This window comes from Mizuhopecten yessoensis, unplaced genomic scaffold (assembly GCF_002113885.1).
Source record: "Mizuhopecten yessoensis strain PY_sf001 unplaced genomic scaffold, ASM211388v2 scaffold6411, whole genome shotgun sequence".
NCBI classification, from domain to species: domain Eukaryota; kingdom Metazoa; phylum Mollusca; class Bivalvia; order Pectinida; family Pectinidae; genus Mizuhopecten; species Mizuhopecten yessoensis.
Genome location: NW_018406536.1, coordinates 163,965 through 189,449, shown reverse-complemented (window position 1 = coordinate 189,449; position 25,485 = coordinate 163,965). Strand labels below are relative to the sequence as shown.

The 25,485-nt window shown below is 38.0% G+C and overlaps 1 protein-coding gene across 3 annotated transcripts in view; it reads right to left on the bottom strand.

Annotated features, from left to right (window-relative positions):
* LOC110452111 (NXPE family member 4-like) overlaps window positions 1–25,151 on the bottom strand; it is a 41,182-nt gene extending 16,031 nt beyond the window's left edge. For 2 of the 3 annotated variants that reach the window (XM_021500441.1, XM_021500444.1), the window contains exon 1: window positions 8,774–9,260. The gene's annotated coding sequence lies outside the window, so the exon portion shown is untranslated. Of the gene's footprint in view, window positions 1–8,773; window positions 9,261–25,036 lie in introns of those variants that run through there. The other variant, XM_021500442.1, reaches the window with a different exon arrangement.
* Between the last annotated feature and the right edge of the window lie 334 nt (window positions 25,152–25,485).

Genomic DNA, 25,485 nt, shown 5'->3' with positions numbered 1-25,485 from the left:
AGCACATGTGATGCAGACTTGTTCATAGTCATCTCACCCACACGTAAAAATGCATGAAAGGCTAAGAGATACATTGCTCTTAGTAAGTACTGCTGGTATGCAGACGGACACACAAATGGCAACGACTCTACCAATTTCACCAAAATGGCAGGGGTAATTGGTAGGCGGCTATCAGCACGTGACGACGTTCGCTGAATGGATAATAGAAGCTTTTTAATGATAATGGACTGGGAAGGATCAGAAAAACCAGCCAGCTTATTCAAATATCCAATGGCTGCAATGTATGTCGATATTGTGGAAGAGGCAAAATTATTTTGATGTAGGTAAGCAATGAAATATGCTAATATGCCCATATTAGTAGGTATGAATGGAAGTGTTGGATGGTTGGCAACCAGAAACTGTTGGTATAATTGATAAGCCCTAGCATAAGTACGCCTGGTCTGGGGGGGATGTTGCATTTTCCAAAAGTTGTACAAGTAACATGCTTAGATTGTCAGAAGGTGATCTGGGATGTGACGTGCTCAAAAAAGAATATTAAAACGCAAGGAAGTAATGACAAAACGACGAGTTAAAGCCATAAGAGTGCTATCTTTGCTTGTTTGTTTGTTGATTATATCAACAACGGCCATGTTGTCACAGTACAACAATAGACATCTATTTCGCAGACAGGGGCCCCAAATTTCAATTGCCAAGACAATTGCAAAGAGCTCCTTAACTGTAATATGGTACGAGGTAAAAGATGCTGGCCAGGTCCCAGACAACCATGAAGTGTTGAAAATAGCCCCAAAACCCTGATTGTAGTTACCCAGCGATCACCAAGGAACATGGAAACCCCATTAAAGGAGTCTATGAAAACTTTCCAAGCAGCAATGTCAGCGCTAGCCTCCCGACTTAAGCGTACATGGTGATGAGGTTTTTGAAGGCCACATGTCAAGTTGACCAAACGACGCAAAAAAGTTCGACCTGGAGAGATAACTTTACAGGCAAAATTTAACAAACCAATTAAAGACTGTAATTCCGCGTGACTTTCCTGCGCCGAGAAAACTGATCTAACAACTGCCGCATTTTGATGATTTTGTCCATAGGAAGTCTGGCCTCCATTTTAGAACTATCCAACTCTATGCCTAAAAAAGTTAACTGTGTGCAAGGGTTAACAGTTTTGCTTTGTTTTATAGGGATTTGGGTATGTTGACAAAAAGTTAAAAAGTTTGCCAAGTCTTCCATACATTTGGAACTACCAGGTGGGACTACAAAAAGGAAACTATCCAAAATATGAACAACCCCCGCTACTTGATATTTTGTCTCCATGATCCAATGAATAGCAGAGCTAAATGCCTCAAACAGACGGCAAGAGATAGAGCATCCCATAGGTAAGACTTTATCAAAATAAAACTTGTCGTCTATCTGGAAACCCAACAACTCATAGTCAGTAGGATGAATGGGAATAAGTCGAAAAGCTGACTCAATGTCAGTTTTGGCCATGAGTGAACCTCTCCCAAAATGTTTGACAAGGCGCACAGCATCATCAATTGTCTGATATGCCACAGTGGCATCTTCAGGGTTTATGCCATCATTGATAGATGTACCCCGAGGGTATGATAGATGATGAATGACACGAAACTCATTGAGTTATTTCTATGGTACAAGGCCCAACGGGGATACCTGAAGATTTGGAAAAGGAGGTGTCGGAAATGGACCTTGTATGCGACCTAAACTAATTTCTTTTTCAATTTTTTGTCTCAAAACCGAAACGTTATCCAGAGCAGATTTGGGATTTTTGGACGTTCGAAATCGCCTAGAACCATAATACTGCAAAGAAAAACCTTCAGTAAAACCCATCTTCAAAAATTGAAATTTATCCTGAGGGTAGCCCGCTAAATGTGTAAGAAACACTTGGACCTCAATAGGAGTAGGGAGTTTAGATTTTTTGAGGAGGTTTACGTTGTTGGCGTTGTGGATTAGTGGCTGAGAGTTGGCCATTGTTTCCACCGCCTGAGGGGTTATCCTGGGGAAGAGTGGAGGAGGATTGCAATTTGCATTGCCGAAAGGAATGCCCCCCTCCACAGTTGGAGCAGACATGTGGGAATTTGCAGCGTGGTCCCTTTCGACAAGATCCAGACTTGTTGAATGGCCAACAAACACCTTTTGGCCAACTTGTTGATTTGGAATGAAAGGGCTGCTGAAAGGGCTGCTGAAAGGGCTGTTGAAAAGAGTTTGGGCGGGAGGTACTTCTCAACCCAATTGCTGTAGCCTCCAAATAAAATTCGGAGTGAACATTTCCCCATGAAGTTTGAGGGAAAAGTTGATGCCACCGACGGAAGTTACAATCGTAATTCAAAGCCGCAGCAATTCCCGACCTTCTAGACAAAGTTTGTACAGTGTCAGCATATTTCATGAGAGCTGAAATAGCCTGGGGGTGGGATTGGACATAAATTGAAACGAATATATGAAAGGCTGATAGCCATTGTTCCACGGATTCAATCTGTGATGATTTTTGTTTGGGAACTAATGCTAATTCATTGTTGTGGAACTGAATTTTGAAGTGGTCCAAATCACAAAGAAGATTTTTGGAGCAACAGGCCAAAATCAATGTACTCCCCAGCCAAAATTTTGGCTTTTAATTTAGTATCAATATGCATGTCCAGAGGTCGGGAAATGTTGTGGCAAGTCTCAAAACCATTCTCACCCGTAAAATTTGACAACACCTGTGATAATGGGTTATTAATGTTCATTGTTGGTGTTGTAGCAGGCATGGTCAGGGGATCCATAGAACGCAAAGGCAGGAAATGTCCACTTGTATGAGGGGGGATAATATCAGTTGCTGAATTCGCTGGTGCTGGTCCCGGTCGCTGAATGTCAAGGGACTGTATACTGAGTGGGGAATTATGACCAAGTCCAGATGGTGCCCCTGTTGTAGTTGTAGGCAAATTGGGCACAACCGGAGCCTGCATCATATATCCTTCAGCCTTCATTAAATTGAATAATTCTTTCACTATTTCCTGCGTGGACGGAAAGACTGTGTTGGGGTTAGCTGCCATAGGTGGTTGAGTGGAACTTGAGGGGAAGGCATGGTCAATCGACCCCGGCGTAGTGGAGGTAGCGTCATTTCTGAATGATGGTCCAGGTATTACTAGTTGCTGAAGGGTGGTTGTTGAAAACTTGTATAGTGGGTGTGGTTTCTACCACATCACTGGTTAAAGCGGGTGTAGGGACCGGGACCTGCGTCCGTCGTCTTGTACTACGACCAACATTGCTATGTTGGAGAGCTGCCCTCCGTCTAGTTTTCCGTATGGGAACTGCCCCATGACCTGGAAAACAATAATCTGAACAGTATCTGCGGAAAATTCCATTGAACTAATGTTTGCAACAAACATTGAATGCACCTTTTGATATCCAAGAAGATGGATTCCTAATAATCAGGAAATTCATAATAGCATTCTTGTGAAAAAGTAAACATCCCATAGGACAACATTGGGAGAAACTCCCATAATAACAGCAAGTTTATGTAATTTCAAGTGAAAGTTTATGAATATGCAAACACATGTGTTAGCATAAAATTGATATCAGAATAACCATATAAACAGTCATAATCAAAATAGGATTATTGTTTTCAAAACCTTCCATACTATGCCAAAAAGGTTAACAAAATTGAAAGCAAAACATTGTAAAAACATAGAACTGCTCAAAAAAGTGGGAAACATAAACTCATGTTACCACCGCTTTAACGACACAAGTTAACTAACATGCATCATCAAGGTGTTTTCTTTTGAGCCTAAAACATTACCACACACAGTCACACATGTTAAATAACATGTATATATGAGAACTCTCATAGCAAAACATGTGAACTCACATGTAAATATTTGGAACGAACAACATGTTAACTAATACATTATATCGTATAGCAATGGTACACGCGTGTACACATGCAAAACAAACCCCGATTTTGAACGGGCAAAATAAATCAACAGTTAAAACAACAGAAGTCAAAACCGAAAGTACTGACCGACATGTAAAGCTAACAATAACTCGTGAATTCTGACAAAACAGAACACTCTACCACAATTGTGTCAACACATTTACTTAATGTAACGTACGATTAATTACTGCTGATGATTCCTCAATGTCACACGTGAAATAACCAGGAAAAGAATCTACTTTGAGGCGAAAAGAACACGCATTGTTTACAATAACAGCTGGGCGGAAATAAGCTAGTGCGCATGTGCAGTCGACTCTATGCCATCAGAGATATCCCAAAATAGAACGAGTTGAAGGTAAACATAAACAAACCAGGATAAAAAAACTAATGAATATGCAAGACCTTACCTTGTAAATTTTAAGCCCTGTAAAACTGTTCCACGCACAGAATATATGTACTTGCGCATCCCCTTAGAAGACAAGTGGACACCGTCCCTACACAAATTTTCAGAGACGCCATCTTTAAGGCCCTTATGGCGCCAAAAGAAACACACCGTGGAACCCATACAGCGTTGTTTTAAGGCAGAATTGACGAAATCCACAGATTCATTGTAAATAGTCACAGGTGTCACTCGAGTTGTCCGACGATATAATAATTGTAGGAACCCCACACGTTTGATGCCAAAACCAGTAACTAACCACTGGGCTATCGAAAATAGGTCAGTCACAAGTGTGCCCTTAACCCGCACATTGTCAGCAAAATCTAGGTCATTTCCACCGATTTGTAATAAAACCACCGAAGGCTGAACTTTTTGAATAGTATCAGAAATACAACGAGCGTAAAGATTAGGAATCTTATCGCCACTTTTGCCAAGACACAAGACTTGTAACTGATCCGGGTAAAAACCTAGATTTGTCCATGAACCCGTAAGGCTATCATCCAAACGGCGAATAAAAATGTGACCCAAAACGATAACTGACGACATTACAACGTACAGTCAGGGACATAAAGTTTATCTTGTATATACTAAAATCTGTGATCAGATAAAACAATACAAAAATTTACAAGTTGAAATAAAATTGACCTTGACCGTACGAACCTTGTCCCGCCATCTTCTTTTATCAGCTTCTAAATAGGAGCTGCTGCGTCATTTGTATTTATAGTGATCTAATTTTAGGAACATATCAATGCGCGCATGTAACCTGTCGGACCGCATCACTCATACACCAACATACCTCCTTCCGCAAATAAAAATAGTTATGTAAAAGCATGGAAGTCTGACTGCATAAATTACATTAAAACAAGTTTTAATTTGTATATATGCTTCCTTTGGAAATCGAATAGTCAGAGAACGCTGTTGAAAATATGTAAGCTTACCGTTGAAATGTGCGGTTTCAACAGTTAAATGCCATTAGCAGGCAAAACAGCTTTCACAGCTTTGAATCATTTCGAGATATAATACGTTCAAAATTTAATAAATATTGCACCCAACACAGCATTCCTCCCAGTAACATTATAATGGCAACGGGTGAACCAGTTGTTGCCATTACCTTGATGCGGAACATTAAAAAGGAACTAACAATTTCTTTTATCGATCCATGATATACTGGGATGTCGTGACAGGTTATAAATATCTAAAACGCACATGTAACCATAAATACAGTAAGGACTCTGTACGGACAGGCTTGTTTGAACTGACTGAGTAGAGCACGGTAATGTTAAGAGGCTTGATCAAAACATCGTAATTACGACAACATTTATATAAACCTTCCGCTTACGGTAACTCCATACTTCAACACAACTGGTTGTGAATAAAGTCCCAAGATGTATATTGAAACAATTCGGCTTTTAATAAATCAATTACAACATAACGTACATGTATTTAGCAGATTTAACTGTGTCACATATCAGTTGTATATGTATTTCGCGCGGGCGTTACAAGTGCGCGTTCCGGATGTGCGTATGAGAACGAGGTGGAGGCCTATGAATACGTGACAATAACAGGTCCATTGTCACCGTTACCTGCTGATAACGCATATACGGGATATATACTAACGAAAACCACAGCTTTCGGTGAGTGCCATACCCGTCAGGACATTGTACTTGTATTTTGTAGTTCATGTGCTATTCTATATGATTTGCTGTCAGATAAACAGTCATAAACAAGGTCGTAAGCTGATCTATTTATAGAGTCGCTATCATACAGGTGTGTACAGGTGTTTACAGGTGCGCGATAGAAATATTGCATATCATGTTTTACTAGAACAATACCCTGTACCGTAGAGATAGATATGAACCGCATACCTTCGTTGCCATAGCAACCACACAGCGGCTTCTAATTGGTCGCAATTTAGAAATTGTTGGATTTCACTCAAATTTAGAATTAGGGGACTGCAAATTAAACCGCATAGGTTTCGTTGCCATATTAACTAGATAGCAACCACACAGAGGCTTCTGATTGGTCGACATTTATATATTGTTTGATTTTTATGAAAATTGGTATATGGGGATATTAGGCAACTGCAAATTCAACTGCATAGGTTTCGTTGCCATACCAACAACATGGAGGCTTCAGATTGGTCGAAATTCAGATATTGTTCGATTTCACTCAAATTTAGTATGAAGGTGTTTTATGCCATTGTGATCCTTTTCTGATGTGTCTTTGCGACTATGGGGGCAGTTTGGTGGACCATTACAATTAGTACTTGTTATATTGTAGTTTATCCCCGATATTGTTGAGTCCGATGGTGCCGATGAGGTCATGGTGTGTCTGGGTTAGCCTAAGATGTGGTGGCGAGTGATATCTGTGCTATAAGCCGACGTCTGATGAGGTAAACCAGTGGTCCAGGCTGTCCGATGAGGGATGAAGGACCAGTATGTTTACCACCTTCACTGATGCTGGATGTTGTCCACGGCTATGGAGTGTGAAGGCATGTGACTGGTAATGATGTACACTGAAAGTGGAACTCTGCCCGCTAGTATAGTGTGACGGTGCTGGTACCAAATAAGGAACATTGTACATCACTTGTGGAATACTGCCCACTTTTGCAGTGGTAGACTATAGATACTGACGTTAGTTCTATATAACTAAATTACAGCAATAGTGGATCACAGCCCATATGTAATTTAGTTCTGCTATGTAATTTGTTGGGTTCTGTCAAAGGTGTGAAATAGTGTGAGAATCAGGTGCTATATGTATTTCTTAGTCATTATATGTCATTGTAAATAAATGTGTGTGTACTGTAGGACAGTCGCCAGTGTTTTATTATCTACATAGATAGACAAACGCTCATCCCGTTACAAACTGGAAAAAATCAATGTTATTTTTACATTATATTATAAAACCGAATAATGTGATAGAAATGGATGTGAACAGTAGGATTTGTTCAATTGTGAGATCGGTTTAAAACAGGGCGAACATTTATCGCCATTTTTTATTGCAATTTAGTTAAATGATTTAGAAACTTCTCTTGTTGAAAAGTAAATTGTCTTCAAACAATAGACAAACTGTGTATTGACAACATTGGAGTGTATCTCAAACTGTTCATTATCTTTTATGCCGATGACACTGTCCTATTATCCGAAACACCCATGGTTAACAATAAGCTTTAAATGAATTTGACAATACTGTAAAACTTGGAAGTTAACTATTAATTCAAGAAAAATTGTAGCTTCTTTGAAGCAAGGATTTGTTTTTTAACCATCACATAAATCAGTTTTGCTGTTTATAGGAAATTGAGAAACATATCGTTTACATTTGATCTACAATTGAAGATATTTGATTCATTAATCATGCCGGTTTTGAAAACACAAATATTATAGAAAAAAACCATTTTCAATTTTGTAAATATATACTAATTGTAAGAAAAAGTATAACCAATTTATTATTTATGGTGAGCTTGGAAGATACCCATTAGACATCGAAATTAAATGTAGATTACTTCTAGTAAGTTATCAAGTACTATTTATAAGCTAATGTATACATTACACGAAAATGGAACTGTGTCATTGAAATGGCTCGCATATGTTCAAGATATTTTATCCCAAAATGTCCTGAACTATGTGTGGTACCATCAATCTACATGTTCCTTTTCAAAAGAAGAAATTAATAGGCTGGTGAAAAGTAGACTAAATGATCAATTTATACAGAAATGGTTTGATGATATTATCAACTCCTCTAGAGGACAAACATATTCAATACTTAAGACAAAGTTTAAACAAGAAAAATATTTCATTAAGCTTAATACAATTTATGGGAAAATCATGTGTAAATTTCGTGCTTCCAATATGCATTTACCCATAGAAAAAGGAAGATGGTTAGGTATTCCTCGTCAGGAAAGAGCATGTACATTATGTAATTTCGACATTAGAGATACATTTCATTACTTATCTAAATGTGAAAGTGATTCAGTTAAATGTCATAGAGGGAAATATATACCGAAATATTATTTTACTTATCCAAGTCAAATAAAAATGCAAGGATTGTTTAATATATATAATGTAAAAATTCTTAGAAAAGCTTGACAAAGTGTTAACAAAATTTCTGTACACGTTTGTGCTCCTTCTCTACAACTATGCTATAGTCAATTATCATTATTTACAGAAAAAAATCATAATTTTGTACTAATCATCACACTCCATGTATCATATTTACTATATGTATTTATCGCATGCCTATGCAATCTTACGATAGTAATACATCATTTTGTCAGGTGTGTTCGCACTCGTGATATATTCCTCCGCCACCACAAACTCATGCGATCCGAATGCTCAGATCAACACATATGTGTGGTATTGCCTATGTATGTGTCGGAGTGAATGAATAAAACTTGAAACTTGCAAATCTATACTTACGTCACGTGTCATAGGAAGCTTCATTTTTTCCAGCCCCGCCATTGTTCCCGATGACTGAATACTTTTCTACGAGCATATCAGGAAACAATTATTTTTCTGCTTTTAGCACAATGAATGTATATCGATGTTTTTGCTATTACTTCTTCTGTTATGCATATATCACACCGCACAAATATGTTGGTATGGATCTTGTATCACGAGATACAATCATTGGTAGCTACGAGTTCGTGAAGTGTCACGCAAACCGAAAAATCTGAAAATTGTCGTCATACAAGAGGAACAAGTCAAATTTGTGAAGTATGTTTCATGATAACGACACAGGTACACACTGTTACAGCTTTCACCACAGTATAGTTATGATTACACAGTAATATCCTATGTTCGGCAATAAAGTGGTGTTTTCCGTCGATGCCAGGGTACATACAGACGGCCGTATTACTGATTGATATGTTTTACGTCCGCTTCAGTACCGAGTAGTTCGGCAGACCACCCGGTCGTATTACTACCCTGTCGTCGACCAAGTACCCAAATATTGCATAACATTTAAATGATCATGTCTGCTATGAGGCCCATCATGGGGAAACTTGACAGTAACAGCCCGAGTAAATGGTGAGGTTAAACAGATGGTAAACAGACAGATATATTGATTATCGATTTTAGTAAGGCATTTGATAAGGTGAGCCATTCTCTCCTTATCCACAAACTTAGGAGGTATGGAATTACTGGACCAGTCAACACCTGGATTTAGGGCTTCCTAAGTGACAGAACCCAGACTGTTGTAGTAGAGGGTGAAATGTCCGATTCTGCCCCAGTAAGATCAGGGGTCCCCCAAGGCTCGGTCCTCGGGCCGAGTCATTTCTTATACTACATCAATGATATCACTGAGGGTATAACATCTTCTATCAGACTCTTTGCAGATGATACCATAATGTATCTGACAGTAACATCTCAGAGGGACGCTCACACCCTGCAAAGAGATCTTGATAAACTGGCGCTTTGGGAGACTAAATGGAGGATGGTTTTCTATCCTAAGAGATGCCAGGTCCTCTCTGTCACAAGGAATAGACATCCCATCTGTCATCCCTACATACTACATGGTCACGAGTTGGAGCATGTGACAGAGGCTAAATATCTTGGTGTCACCATTACTTCTGATCTAAAGTGGAGTGGTCATATCAATAACTTCGCAAAAAAGGCCAATTCCACTCTGGGCTTCCTGAGGCGCAATCTCAAAATTTCATCGTCTAACATCAAACAAAAGGCCTAGAATACGCTAGCCCAGTAAGGGAACTTTACTTATTTTTTTAGACAAGCTAGAGATGGTACAGCGCAGGGCTGGCCGTTTCATTGCCAACCGCTATCGTAACACCCAAAATGGCGTAGTCTTGCAGATCGCAGGAAAGAGGCGAGGCTGACAATGCTCTATAATATCTATCATAATAAAATTGCCATTACTACTAAATATCTCACCCGTATAACCAGACAAACAAGGCAAAGTTATCAAACCTCATTTCAAACTATCTCATGCAGGACGTCTGTAAGGAAGGAATCTTTCCTCGGACTTTCAAAGATTGGAACAAACTCACTTCTCAAATTATTTCTTCTGATTCACTACTGTCCTTCAAATCATCTATCTCTGTTCATCAATATCAAGTCCTGTTCCTTTCCTTTCCTTTCATAGCGCTACACCTATATACAATCAAAATCGTCACGGCGTCAACAAGCCGTGTTCAAAAAGAACACTCCCACAAACCGAACGGTTGTTTCAGCGTGTCACTCACGCGATCTGTCTCGTCGATTGGTCGATACATTATGTATGACATGATCTTCACTATCACCAAATGGTAGAAGTAGAGAAGGGAAAAGTGATTGGTTAGCTTGATGTTGATATGGGGCCCTCCAAGGGGTAACTGTTCATGTTGTGATGTTCTCTCCGCTGTCGGTACTCAGGGTCAAATGAGATACATGCGCTTTTACCACGGAATTAGATACTTTACATAATTAACAATATTCACGGTTTCAGTAAAATGATATGATCTAATTGTATTGCTGAAGTAAACGATTTTTTTCATATGCACGATTCAAATATATCAAAATGACAATTCAAGATGAATAACTTAGGAAAGAGAACCTACTTCTAATAAATCGGATCGCATAACAAAAACTACTTTTTAAATCGTAATGTTTCAACAGTTCATGTTTTCACATCATGTTGACTTAGAATGTATGTCTATTAATAATATACGGAGCCCCCGAAGGAACATGGTAAAACATTTACTAATCCGTGCGCACGAGTTACCAAACCGTGCACACGGATTACTAAACCGGTTACTCGTGCGCACGAATTAACAAACCGTGCGCACGAGTTACTTATCTATTGCACAAGTTACCAAAAGTTTGCAAGTGTTTCACATTATTCTATCAAAGTAATGGATGTTGGTGGGGAATACATTGTACATCCAATATCGGATCGATTTCTTTTGATGTTCACAAGAAGAGGTCAAGTACAGTGGATATTTCTTAGATAAGAACCAGTAGCTGTTTTGCTTTATGGCTCTTAAACAGGTAAGATTGTGATGCTTGTTTTTCCGTCAGAACATAGTATTGTGTTGTTCACTCAATTTGGTTAACATCTAATCACCCTTACCTCCGCAAGGTGTTGATGTACACGAGCTCAATATATCACGTTATGAAATTGTTGACGTTTTGATATTCCTTCCATATAGTATGCGAATTTTCCTAATGTTTCGTATAGTTGAAATAATGACGTATGATTTTTTAAGGTTAGCTATGAAATTTAATTATATAACTTTTGACATGACGACGGAATATTCTGAAATATCTGTTCCGTGCACAGTTATAAACCTGATTTACAAGACATAAAAATTATAGTTTATACATAATGTACTTACAATACTGGTAAATATATGAGATTTGAATGATAGGTGTCACGTATTGTAGGTACGAATTACCCGTGGTCAGTGTCCACCAGGTAGGCAATTATACTAATCCTGCTACGTAATGTGACGAACAATGGTAAATGAGTTATTCTAAGAAAGTTTGTATATGTATCTTCTTTAGAGGCTTTAAGATAGTAAAAGCTCCACAGGTAAATAAATGACATATATACTGGCAGAAAGAATTCCATCGAAATGTCTTTTAAACTTAATTGTAAAAAGTCGTCGTAATATGAATTTGATAATAAATTGTGAGATTAAAACTCTTAGGAATAAGCGTGTTAATTTTTATTTTACAAAGTGTGGAATGATATTTTTCTCCCACCTAAAATAGATATTGCGGTTGCATGAAACACAGGTGTTAGTTGTATGGTTTTCCAGCAAATCCAATGAGTTACAAATATTTTCTGTGATGTGCCATTGTTAACGTAACGTAAGTTCATTGATTACATATGCATCCTAATTCGGAAATCCTCTCGTTTTTTCCCTGTCCGGGAGTTTACATTTTAAGTCTTTTCAATGCCGTTTTTTTAGCCCGGATATACAATATTGTCGGCCCTAGTGGAAAATAGCCGCATACAGAATAGCACGCTTTTTGTCATGCCATAAAAAGTGAACGGCGATATTCAATGACCATCTGTACTTTAGTTTATATGCATGTCAGATTACAGTCGGTGGAATTGTAACTGAAAGTAAAAAATGGGCGAAAAATAATCTTCCTCTACCTTGAGGGAGAGACGGAGAAATGTGATTTTTATGATTGTCCTATCAGAGGTTCTGTCAGAGTTAGAAAACCAAATAATCACTCGAGGGTTGGGCATGTTTGTGAAGCCCATTCAGGGTAGGTGATGAATATTTTTTTGAAATTATCAAATCGATCAGAGAGAACAAATATACCCAATTGAAATTATTTTTACGAAAAAAGTAATCCAATCTTCCTGGAATGTACGGTTTATATACTGTAAATAAAAATCCTTACGTCGACATCTTCCGAAATGTGGCATCGGAATTTGCTTTTTTTACGTCAAATCATTGTTGAACCATTGTAATGTCAAATTCCTGAGATCCCTTTCTTGCCCAGGATAACTTTACCAGCGTGAAGTTGGTTACTTATTCAATATTGGGCTAGTTTGATATTCAAATGTACCTAACATAATAGTTCTTATGCCGCTTTTTCACACCTATACCACATCTGGGCATCTTCTTAGGTATCCACAGGCAAAACGGCATCAACGATACCCCAGGCTAAAGATGCCCACTGGGCATCATTTCGAATTTCAGTACATAATCGTTAATTTTTCGTTTTCAACAGGCCACGGCATATTGTTATAGGTCTTATGCCGCTTTTTCACACCTATACCACAACTGGGCATCTTCTAAGGTATCCACATGCAAAACGGCATCAACGATACCCCAGGCTAAAGATGCCCACTGGGCATCATTTCGAATTTCAGTACATAATCGTTAATTTTTCGTTTTCAACAGGCCACGGCATATTGTTATAGGTCTTATGCCGCTTTTTCACACCTATACCACAACTGGGCATCTTCTAAGGTATCCACATGCAAAACGGCATCAACGATACCCCAGGCTAAAGATGCCCATTGTGTCTCACACGACGCATTCTTTAACAATATTTGTGTAACACACTTCTTATTATTTATGACTTGCGCAAGTCTAAAATGTCTTGGTTATATCACATAGATTTCTACGCACTCGTATTTTAAATAGAATGGATAATCTGCATTTCTACTGCAGCAGGAACATCAGCATTTTTCCCCAGCATAGTAAACCGAACCAATATAAATTAAATGTCAGCTTTCATTCATCATATTGGTGTAATTATACTAATATTAACGGGACTATTTCTGCAAATTACGAACTACCTTCGTATACAACACCGCCGATTGACTGCCTATATTTATCCATTGTTTCTCTGACGTCATTTCGTACTCTGGGAATCCCCATCTACAGTCAGGTACTGTAGACTTGCCCAAGTGCATGCCTGATACTTTGCAGAATTGAATTATCAGTGACAATTACCATGGCAGTTTTTTTTCTTCTCCAGCGGATGTGCTCTTTCGAAATCTAAAGACCTATGATGAACTGATTATGTAAATGATAAATGATGTAAGTAGCCTAGTTATTTCCGCACCCCATCCCGCTCGTCAATTGATCTAACTCCCCATTTTCTCTATTTTCCTGAATGAAACGGTTCCTACATATATAGCTTAGGTTATTTTTCACTTTGACAATCATACCTATATGTGTATAAGGACGTCAGTTACTTCACTTAGTTAATAATTTATCGTACCTTTACTATTGATGTTATCAATTTTTATCGTTGTTATAAAAAACTCAATCAGTTCTCTAGGTGCGATTTTTTTTATCATCAAATTGTAGCGACCGCCCGAACATCTTCATTGGTACGCATGCGTACGAAAGGATTACAGAATTACTTGCCATATGTTACACTTTTGTCGACCGGAACTAAAACTCCAATGAATGGCAGTTTCAACATATACACTTACATATGAACAGATCCCGTCATAGGAGTCAAATTTCCCCTTCCAGACATCATGACAAAATGTTCGTTTTAGCGAGTCAATCACTGTGACTTATCATTCAAATGCTAATTAGGGGCATCTCCAAGATCTATCGCGTCTCATGTCATATGATGATGTCATGAACAGCTGCAAAGAATCGATCTATCGCGTTCCTTAGTGATCTGATCCTCTAAGTTCTGTTTACGCTGATCAGATTTTACCTGTGCACTATAGAAAATACAAACAAGCATAGCCAAGTGTTCTCGTACAATGAAAAATAAAAATAAATTATAACATCGTTTGAGGAAAAGCTATTTTATTTTGCATTGGTTTATTACAAATACCGCTGAAAATAATATTTACGGTTTTCATTACGTTTTGTATTTACATGTAGCAAACATTTCAATACAAAATACGATGCAGAAAGGAGGTGTTACATAGGAGGTGAAAATCGGCCCACGATAATTTTTTGAATGTTTTCGTGTAAATCAATTAATTTGAACAACTGAAAAACAAGGCTTAAACTTCATCTCGACAGCAAGTTTGACTGCAGCGAATTTTACCTCCCCATGTGACTTTAATAGGATCAGTGTGGCAATAACAAAAACATAATTGCAATCTGCTTGCACATTTAAGTAACATAAACAATCACCTTTGAAATGATATATAACAATTGGCCATATGTGATACCAATTTTTCGCAAATATCCATAAACATGTAAATCTGCTCCCATAAAATGACTTTTCAATTTTTGACAGTTTTGTTTTTGTAAGAGTATTAACAAGATAAAACTCGGGTTCCATCAAACTTCCACACTTACCATTTTCTTTTATAACTCATCTTTTTAGCATATAAAACTTGTGTTGATGGTTCACGGGAAATGCCCACTTTTTGGATCTTCTTTTCCACTTCCCTTTTTGGTTTTCATTAAATATCAAAGTACTGGAAGTACTGAATCAGTTCTGCCATCTGATCTTAAAAATGTTGTATTGATTAATTGATTGGACTATGCTCAAAAACAACAGTTTATGTTTATGTACATGGAATTAGACTGTAGCGCCACATTTTTTATGCATTTTCCTTGAAAATTCATCAATATCGATTTTCATTTTAATCCTTTGCGAAATCCTTTTTTTATTTTATTTCAGTTTTATTTTATTTGAAAATGTGATCTGCAGTATGCATATGCGATGTACTGCATGTGTTTATCGCATGAAAACCCACAATAACTGAATGATACACTTTTGTCAATTATAGTAATAATTCATATTTTGTAATGAATTACATAACTGTTATATTGTTGCTGCAGACAAAACGCATGACCAGACTTATCATTTTAATCAATTAACCATCCTTACATAATTTAGTAAAAAAAAAGGCTCACAGACCCTACCAGTGACAGGAGATATATAGTTTCTTGTTTGGAGAGCTGAAATGTATAATGCTGTATTCACAGCGAGATATACACATAAGGAATAGCCAACTGACACAAATATACAGCTTGTATAGCAAGTGATCTCCGGGAAATCACAGTCTTTGTCTACTGGTTATGAAATTATTATTGATTATGGAATTTTAAATATTCCTTTAGCCTTACAATCTTGAAAAATCATTATTTGCACAAGCATGATAGCCTGCCATTCAGATTAGCTACTATCTAAATCATAACACTATGCTTTAAAACTGTGACATTGAACGTAGACCCTGCATTCACACGGTCAATTGAAAATTGAATGATTGGGAACAAATCTTAGGTAGGGCAACCTTCTTTGATTTCAGATAGTCTTGAGAAACAACATATGATTTCGAAAATTATTTTAAACACTAGTAAAACTTTTGATTTCAATTGACCCCATGTTTTTAAGAAGTCGAATATATTCAATTTTTGAAGGTTTGTGTGAAAGCAGAGCCTAAGTAGATGTTGCTACACTGCATATTTTAAGCTCATTGTACCATCAAGATTAAATGTCATATGAGGATGTTTAGAATATGGTTCGGTAACGTAGGTTCACTTGATTTGACAATACATGCATTATACAGTAATGCAGAAATGCCACTTAACTTGACAAGCGGCAAATAAGCAAATGTTACAGAGAAGACTATGCAATATAAGGACTTTGGTATGTTCCAAACTTAAAGCATCAACAATATTTAGTTTGATTGATAACCGTTAGTTAGCCTTACTTGCCAATATCGCACTAGTCTGGGCACTTCGCATCCCCCCTTTAATAGACCACAACCAAATTGTAGTTTAAACTTAAAACCAATAAAGGTAAAGAAACTGTTAACTTAATAAAATATCTTCAGGAAGGGAAAACTACAGAGTTCCCCAAAAAGGTAAGCATCTTCTATTTTGTGTCAAACCAATTTAATGTAGCATTTTGGCGTAGTGAAACTTTAACCATATGGGGAAAACTAAGAAGCATTAAAAGTAAAAGAACAAAATGGGCGATATCAATATTGATAATTATCATCCTCCATGATTCAGCATGACTAGGTATGATTTATTACTATTAAGAAGGATTATTGCTTTAGAATTTTACAGCTTTTAAATCTTGTCTGGTGATTTCGGATTTCCGTCCTGAAGACATGCAAGCTTTACTATTATGACCAAGTAGTGCTTTCACTTTGGGATTTAACTAACTTTAAAAGAGTTATCACCCTTTTTCAATATTTCTATCTTGTCCCGAAATCTGCTTTAAAAGTTTGACTGGGTTTATTGTTAAAGTATGGACAGTAAAACCCCGTTGTAATGACACCCGTTAAACCTCCAAACCCGTATACCGCCATTCATTTCCTCAGAACAGATTTCCCCCAACGCTAATGCGACTGGTTATGCAAGTACATTATGTATTGTGATGTAAGTTCTGTATTGAAATTGTGGGGATATCAAGTTATTAATTAAACATTATATGTGTGTGACACTTCTATACATATTGTGATTATGATTTGCACGCTCAACAGTTTGATACATTAAATTACAATTTTGAAAGAAAACGTTTTCTGAAGATTATTATTTTTTAAAGTTGTGCATTCAAATATAAAACCATGGCAAAGACATTTTCACAGAGTTAATGACCTTTTCTGTATCGATGGGCGTAACACACACCCGTTTGTGGTGCTTTTTTGTTTTTAATTACGAACTTGGTTAAACTTTGTCAGACTACTGTAGTGAAGCAGCTTTTTGTTAGTAACATATGCAAATTGCGATTATTTAACCCAGCCCCTCTTCATAATCAACATCCATTAATAAATAGATATGATATTGCAACTTTTTCCTGGAGATTTTCAATATCAATCACCAATAGACGCATTTTTACCCACGAACTGACCATACCGTACAGCCAAATCAAGTTATTGGTTGGGGTATACAGCGAGAACAATATGTTCTTGCGTCAGAGAAAGGAAGAAACCCGAATAAGCAACTTGGACCAGTTCTGAATCGAGATGAGGGGGCCAATAGACTCCTGCACATCACCAGACATTAAACATTAAAGTGTAGGCTAAATGATTTGTCGGTTTGAGTCATCTTACTGTACAACAAGTGTGCATACACGTATAGTGTAGCCAAATGGACGGCGATTGTAATTGTCAACTGGTGCATATTTTGCACATTTGTGTATACAGTTGGGAGCAAACTTATCTTAGTATATAGTACACTTCGTAGTGCACACGTAGTGAACAATGAAGTGCACTTGACAAAACATTGAAGTGCACTCCAGTTCACTTCGGTGTTGACTCCACCAATACACTAGGCTACCAAGTTAAGTTTGCTCCCAACTGTACATGTACGTTTCACTGGTCATTTGTCTGATGACGGTGACAGCGTACATACCGTGCTAGTAATCAAAATTTCACACATAAACACTTTACTGATTGTGCTACATAAACCTTCCAAAATCCATTCTTACCAACCTGAAGAAAAGATTCGGAAACGAATGGATGCATATTTCATGTCTGAAGCAGCCCTTTTTAAGGTCCAACTGAAGTTATTATACTTGGGTCACATTCCTAGTTTATACAAAATCTTATTCTCATCTCCCCATAATGTCCCATACTAAATTCTAGTCGAATTATTATTAAAAATTAATGCACAATACTCTCTCTATGATCGTGTGACAGTCGTCATCCGAACTTCCAGTACTTTGATATTTAGCAAACGGGCAAGGGGATACGGGGAAAGAAGTTCCGTAAAGTGGGCATATTCAGTGAAACATCTTTACAAGATCTATTTGCAAGAAAGATGGGTACCTAGAGAATTTAGGTGTAAAAAAATGATGGAACCCGACCTGTATCATGCTAGTCCTGTCACTTAAATGAAAAATGTAAAAATCAAAATGTTAAAATTTTATGACAAACACCGAGTAAAAATGTAATTTGCAAGAAAATGACATGACACATGGGTAATTGCTATGTACCATCGGAAAGGGTATTGAAAGTGCCATTTAACTACGGAAGGAGAATTTTATTTCGTTTTGTGTATTTCGAAATATAATGCATGAAAGGTCCTGGACATCCTGAAAATCAATGTATGGGGCGCTGCAGTCACAAATTGGTCCTTTTTGAGGAATAACATTGTTTTAATGTGTATTTTATGCCAATTAATCAATTTATGCTTAAAATATTTAATCGGTCGTGGGCCACCATGCAACACCTATTTTCATTATCGTTTTGCGTATTCTCGCGAGAGTTGGCTACAACTGTATCCGAGTTGACAACCTAGGGGAGATAAAGACAAAAAATGCAAGAATAGTAAATTTGTTTTGGTTTTAATTGTTTCTTTCAATTCAGATTTTGATATTATATACTGCATTATGATTTTAAATAGTTCATAACCTAATTGTAATATATGCTTGCATGAAACTGCATTCTCATAATGTAAAAGAAGGTTATATAATATTTCTTAAAAAGTTGCATAAGAGGTTTAACGATGCGCCCTTCCTCATTGAAAAAAAATTAGACATCAATTCGAAAAATGCATCTTTAGCATTGGGTATCGTTGTTGCCCGTTTGAATATGAATGTCAATACATTAGACGATGCCCTGTAACTATATAGGTGTGATTAAGCGGCATAAGACCTGTACAAATGTGCTCTTGCAGGTTCAAAACAAAAGCTTAATGAGACTAGGCTAAAATTTGCAAAAGTGCCCAGTGAGCATCTTTAGCAGGGGTATCGTTGATGCCGTTTTGCATGTGGATACCTAAGAAGATGCCCAGATGTGGTATAGGTGTGAAAAAGCGGCATAAGAACTATTATGTTAGGTACATTTGAATATCAAACTAGCCCAATATTGCGCCAGCCCAACATTGGTCCGGTCCAATATTGGGCTAGCCCATTATTGAATAAGTAACCAACTTCACGCTGGTGATAACTTTATCATACATGCTAAAAAATGAGCAAAATCTCTGTCTAAACGTGGAGAGAAAAAGTCACATCGGAAAAAATAGTTTATACAACTTTTTAGTTTTAATGTTTGGTTTACATTATATTTCCGGCGGCCACGGCAGCCCCGTTTGCCCGAAACGTAGTGCGCCGTTAGCCCGAGTTTCCTCTGGCCCTGACACCAGACTAAGACATTTTGACAGATAGATGTCTGGTGTACCAGAGAGTCGGGCTACTTTGGAGCACATTTATGCCCACGGTATACAAAGAAGGCATCCCAAGCAATAACAAGCATTGTACCCTGAGACTCGAATGAAGCTCCACTGTCGGGCCCGGCATTAATTTATTCCCTTCCAGACCGCGCGCGCCGTGTAAGACGTACGTAGTAGAACGCAACATGCCGTAGCACGACGGGCCCGTAAACCGTTACACAATGGGACGCGCCGTGATTGAACGCGACTAAACGGCTACCATACACCCAGCTTGCTTTGAGAACCGTGACAAAACGTGGCAAAGCGGGACAAAACGCGCAGCCACTGTAAAGCAACCGTGACAAAACGCGCACTAAACGCGGTAGAACGTGACAACACTTGATTGAAAGGACCGTGGAAAGAAACCAGAGTTTTGTTACGGCCTATTACGTACTGTCACGTTTTGTTGAGTTCACCCCGTTTTACTACGGCCTACTAAAGGTTTATCATATTTGAAAGTTTAAAAATCTGGCCCAGCATCCACGGCAATTACGGTCTGTCACGTTAGCCCATCCCGTTTTGTCTACGGTGGCCTAAAACGTGATTACCGTTGCCGGCAACATATTATAAACATAGAGTATGGAGATTTATTTCAACGTGTTTTACCAATTAACGTTAATTTTGGAGTTATTCACAATCATATTTACATCTTGTACGTATCTTTCTGTACACGGTGTTTCATGTATATAGCTACAGTAGCAAAACTGGACTGAGTCGATTGCCGGCGACTAGTGCGCGTATTCATGAAACCGTTTTCATGCTCAAGCATGGATTCTGAGCTCAAACCAGCTCTTTTGCTACTTGCTTAAATTATGTCATCGTTTAAAAAAAGTCACGTGTAAACATTGAAAACCGTAGTTGTCTTAAGGCTTTTTTTTTTTTTTACAAATCACTGACAATTTTGTTTTTATTAATTAAAAAACCCACCAAGGAATTAGGCTAGAGCACAAAGAAAATGCTACAGCATGATAACGGTGCCATGAATACAGACCATTGTAGCTCAGTTAGTAGAGCGTCGGTTTAGAGTCTAAGGGTCCCGGGTTCACACTCCATTGGTAGTGCGTCCGTCTAAAACTCGGCAGATCCCGGGTTCGAATCCGAGTCCGGCTGAGTATTCGAATCTCTCCTGTTACACTTTGAAGACATGTATGATCTCACTGAACCGTGAAATAAACGTAGCATATCTCAATCCAGAAAACCTTATTTAGTGGCATATACGCTATATAGAAAGTCATGTAGACGAAGAGTAAGCAAAGCTGAAGGCGGAAGCGGAATAGACATAGCCATGTATGAAGATTTATTGAAATGAAACTAAAAAAGCATAAATATGACAGTTACCATTCATTTTGGAGGATGAACTTAATGATATCGTGGCAGTTTGGAACTCACTTCATACATGTATTGGACCATCACGAAATGATCCAAGAGTGCCAATTGGTCGTCCAAATCTGATGGCTTATACTCGTAATCCTCTGGAGTTCCTTTGAAAAGCTATGTCCAGTAACAGATGAAGAAACAGATCTGCGTGCAGATGAAGTAACATCTCGATCCTTAATCCATGTGATGAAGATGAAGAAGATATGCAATGAGTATCGATATTATGAGAAGAGTGCAAATGGATCCAGCAAAGGATGTCCTCTCGGCAAATGCCCTTTTTACATCCAAGACAGGAAATTGCCATGTTGTTGTCATGAAAATGTACACTTCGGTCAGCTAGAATACATATATTGCCATTATTATCATTGTGAAGGCACGGTATAATTTCAGATAAGATACGGTCCCTTTTAATTATTTTCAGCTCGCATGCATGGCCGGCAAACTTAATTAACCATGACAAAACACCCTTCAAAATAATACAGTTGGATACTTTTTATACATGTACATATGTTGATATTGACAAGAATTGTTGTTTGAGCATTCGCAGCATATTTTATATAGCTCTTTATAAGTAAAAAAAATATCTCAACATAGTCAAACTCAGGTTGTGTCTATTGCACAAACAATGATCGGAATTTCCCAATTATCTCCTTAAATATTGTCTTTTTGGGATCATTGCTGGTGTCATTAACTACACATCGTTATAATAAATACCTTTGCAAATTCTATGGAAGCAAAACAATTATTTCCGAATGGCTGATTTTCTCACAAATAATCATCACAATGAATGCGACATCGTGCTGTTACCATGGTATATTTGAAAGATTACACGTTCAGGGGGTGCCAATGACAGTATTCACACCGAGTTAATTAAGATTGAAAAAGGAATTTACCCCGAGCTAGGACCAGGAACATTGAATTTGAACAAATCTCAATTTTGACAATTTTCGGGTAAAGAGTCCCAGGGGGTAGAAACCGTGCCGGTGCAATGATTTCGAAAGGTTACACGTACAAGGGGTGCCAATGACAGTATTCACACCGAGTTTTATTAAGATTGAAAAGGGAATTCATCCCGAGCTAGGACCAGGACCAATGAATTTGAACAAATCTCAATTTTGACATGTTCGGGTATATGGTCCCAGGGTGTCTAGAAACCGTGCCGGTGCATTACTTTCGAAAGGCTACACGTACAGGGGGTGCCAATGATAGTATTCACACCGAGTTTCATTAAGATTGAAATAGGAATTCACCCCGAGCTAGGACCAGGAACATTGAATTTGAACAAACAATCTCAATTTTGACAATTTTCGGGTATAGGGTCCCAGGGGATTTAGAAACCGTGCCGGTGCACAACTTTTGAAAAGTTACACTTGCCATACTATGGGGATCTCAACCATTTCCAAGTAATATGCTTGTGGGGGTCAGCCCCACCATTTGTACAATTTTGAATCCCTACCTACCATGAATGCTTCTGACCAAATATGATCGATATCCATGGCATAATTCTACAGAAGAAGTCGTTTATAGCAATATAGCAAAATTGCCCCCTTTTGGCCCTCAGCCTCCTGGGAGGTCAGCCCAACCATTTGTACAATTTTGAATCCCCACCATCTAGGGATGCTTCCAGTCAAATATGGTTGATATCCATTTCATAGTTCTACCGAAGAAGTCTTTTGTAGCAATATAGCAAAATTGCCCACTTTTGGCCCTCAGCCTCCTGGGGGGTCAGCCCAACCATTTGTACAATTTTGAATCCTCACCACCTAGGGATGCTTCCAGTCAAATATGGTTGATATCCAGTGCATAGTTCTACTGAAGTCGTTTGTGTTTGTAGCAATATAGCCATATTGCCCACTTTTGGCCTTACCCCTCAGCGTCCTGGGGGGTCAACCCAACCATTTGTACAATTTTGAATCTCAACTCCGAGGGAAACTTCAAGTCAATATTTCATTCTATTTTTCCCCTATCGGGCCCCGCTCCTCTGCTTCAGGGGGGGGGGGCACACCCATCGTTTATCCCAGCAGTTAGTCCCCTTGGCCTAAGGATGCTTCAAACCAAATTAGATTAAAATCCCTTAAGCCTTACGCTAGAAGAAAGATTTTACAAGTTTATTCTCTATTCCCCCTATTGGGCCCGCTCCTCTGCCCCAAGGAAGGCAACACCCACCGTTTATACAAAATTGAGTGTCCTTGATCTAAGGATGCTCCAAACCAAATTGGGATAGAATTCCTTAATACCTATGGTAGAAGAAGTATTTTAAAGGTTTACAATTATTTTCCTTATTTGTTCCAAAAGGAATGCCTTCAGTCGATTGGAAATTCTTTTCCCCGGGCTTGTATAGCCTATATTTTCAATTAGGAACTCAATCACTGCATTTTGTCATTGTCGTGTCTCATAAAAATATGCTGCGAAATGGTGTAAAACTATATCATCATATATGCCTGTTCACCTTTCTTGGGAAAGAAAGCCGTCGTTGTTAGAACACGGATGCATTCCTCCAGTTTTCTATGAGCTTTTGTAGTGTAAAAAATATAAAAATCAAAACTGAAACTGAAAAAAAGAAAACATTTAAAGGAGAGGGTGCTCAAATTTCATCAAAAGAATAGCTATCAAGATACAAACAATACTTTTAAAAAGGACACCTCAATCAAAGTTGAAAGGCGAAATGCACCCTAGGCGAATTTATAGGGAATTTCCGGGAATCTTAATATCAGAATATTATGATACCGGTAGGTAATTATAGAGCTATTCTAAATTTTTTTTCTTAACTACATAAATAACATGATACACAATGGGAATTTGAAACACGTGTAAGGAACTTGTATAAATGGTTAAACAAAACCGGATGTTGAACACCAATCCTCATCAAGAACTTGAGTAGTCTGTTTAAATGGTTAAACCAAGCCTGATGTACGCTATCCTAGCATTATCAAATGCAGAATTATTCATCAGACTACGGAATATAACCTACAAGTACTGACCAGCACCTTCTACTACTAGCCCGAGTTTCCTCTGGGCCCAACACCAGACTTAGACATTTTGACATATAGCTGTCTGGTGTGGGGCCAGAGGACATTCGGGCTACTACCACTACATATACCTATCAATTACCGGCAAAACTGGTGGAGATGAAAGAACGATTTACATTACTTGGCCTCGAGGGTGGATTAGAAAGTGTGTCATTTAATAGTCACCAAAGCCTAAAAATGGTTCATTAATTTCTAAAACAAAATATGAAAATATGGTTAATTGGAAAACAATTGTGTCCAATCCGTTAAGTAAATATTGTCAAATAATTTCGAATAATTATACATCAAGCCTAACCGTGTCTTCTTATCGACATCCGTATCTTTTATAACCTCCCTGTCAGTGTATTTCCCATTTTAACTTCCATGTGGCGATAAAATGTCCAATATAATATCTTTATGGATACTCAGTCCTTTATAGTGTAGTTATCTATGCCCCTTATGTGGATCAATATCTCTTCATAACTCCAATGTGTGTGTCCAAATCTGCTGCTGATAACTTACCTATGTTATAACTTATAACCGTTTTAAATTCCCTCTCTATAACTAAGACCCCATCTTATCTCCTTATGTGACCTATAGTCCTTTATAAACTATGCGAGGCTTATAACTAATAGCTTTAAGGAGACACATGTCTCATCACGAAAATGTATTATCTTTAGAATATAATTAAGACACTAACTCATCTGCATGACGTATGATCAGTAAGTAGCTAGTCTTACCGTATCGAGCATTTCTGTCCCCCTTTGGAGATATCACCGGTCGTCGACAAGACATGCTGTCCTAGATCCCATACGCCACTGCTATACTGATACTGAAATCCAGGCTTATATAGGCTTTGCGTGATGCCCTATCCCTTTGCATATGAAATACTGAAATCCAGGTAGGTGTCTATGAACAAAGTGTACCAGGTAGATTGCTATGACAATCCCGGGTTTACCACCCCCTGTAATCTGTGTACGGCTGGAATCGATTTTCAGCGATAAAAAGTACGGATTTTTGCCGACAAATTCCGGATTGTAGCCGATAGGTGTACAGATTGTTTCGAAGATAAAGTACGGATTGTTCCAGATTAATCATACCTGGTTGTAAAATTAACCATCCTAGTATCATATCATGGGTGTTATGTAAATATTAACTCCGTCAGAAGGGGGAGAATACATGCAAGAGT